The following is a 1,728-nucleotide window of genomic DNA, read 5'->3' on the forward strand; positions in this document are numbered from 1 at the left end:
TTTCAATAGTGCATGGAATCTTAAATTTTATGCGTTACTTAAATCATACATATTTTCCCTTTTCGGGAAAGTTTATCACACACGCCTCTAATATCTCATGTCATGTAGCTGGCTAGTAGTAACTCACTCTGCTGCATCAAGTAATAGTTATCGTGGCCAAATTCAAGAAAACTCCACCAACATACGAATAGTATTAATTCAGTTTATATTTTGCGATTTGCTAAGCATTATATTCTATATATATTAAATGAGATATATATTAATAGTGTTGATTGAGCTGATGATTGAAATGACGAGTGTAATATGGTACTTGTTGAAAATGTATATTGTATTGCAAACAATTATCATGATGACACACGCAAGCACAGTTGCTAATGACAACACGAGATAATTAATTATGTATGTATGTATGAATTAATAATAATTTAATTGGGAAGTTATGATCCATCAAATAATTGTGTTGAATGAAATTCCCTCTACAGGCCGACAAAGCAGCTAAGTGAGGACATTTGTCTATAAGGTTTGTGTGGGGACTAAGTAAGGGCATTACGTGTGCGCACACGTAGTAACCATACAAAATAATCTACGTTAAATCATCTCATCAAAACACATATATCAGATCATCAACTAAATAAACATCACAGGCTTTTAGCAAATCTGCATTGCTGTTGCTGTTACGGAGTAATAAATAGAGACCTGTCATAAAAAATTCGTATTCTATTCTAAAGAAAAATATTATTTCACAACAAAATCAAAATAATTTCGTAGGTGCATATACGTATACGTGTTCGGTTTTGATTTATCTTTCTTAACAAAATTAGCTTCTTCGTGACGCCAGGTTTAAGGAAGACAAAAGACAGTGCTGGGGGGCTGAATATGTCCAAGGAACTTAAAAAGAAAGTAGCAAATAAATTTCATGGTAAATTAAAGGACCAAAATTAGTAGACTAGAGATTTCTATTTAGTTTAATTTAGTCAAAATGAAAAGAAAAGAAAAGTAAGAGCTTATAGCATTTATACGTAGCATTCACACTAGTGTTGGGGTATTGTATTCTAGAAATATATAAAAATGATATGAATGGAGTTGGAGTTCAATTAGATGGGGGTCTCATGCGATGATGATGGTGATAGGTGATGAAAGTGATGATGAGGAGGCAGATTAGCAGTTTCCAGGAAAGTGTCCTCTTTTCCCGGAAAGTCGCTCTCATGATATTAATTGGTCCACAGCATTATTATGAGCGATGTGTGGAATTCAATTCATTATCTATCCCCAATCATATCATATCATATCAAATCCAATCTAATCTAATGTACATATATTTTGATTAATATACATGTACTAATATAGTTAGATGTTATTGAATGCTCTAGTGTGGTGTGAGTGTCTATTCTATTCCAATGATGATAGCGTGGCTGTAACGTATTCGGTGTGTGAGTGTGGGGGAAGAGATCCACACCGTTGATTCTGGTGAGATGACGTGTGAGGCAGAATATATAGTATGAGGGCCTTTTGGGGGTCCAGGTTCATGGGCAACCCAAAAAGGAGGGGAAGAAGACCCTCCCCTAAAGTAAAATCTCATGTTTAGATTTTGATTTTCAGATACACCCATCTCCAATTGGCCCATCACGTGGGGGGTCTGACCCACCAGTCCCCTTAAAGCCAAAGCATCCCACCACATGGCACCACATATACACATCTAATCCAGATCAAAATTTCTTTTTCAACACT

Source organism: Arachis ipaensis, chromosome B05 (genome assembly GCF_000816755.2).
Source record: "Arachis ipaensis cultivar K30076 chromosome B05, Araip1.1, whole genome shotgun sequence".
Taxonomy (NCBI): Eukaryota; Viridiplantae; Streptophyta; class Magnoliopsida; order Fabales; family Fabaceae; genus Arachis; species Arachis ipaensis.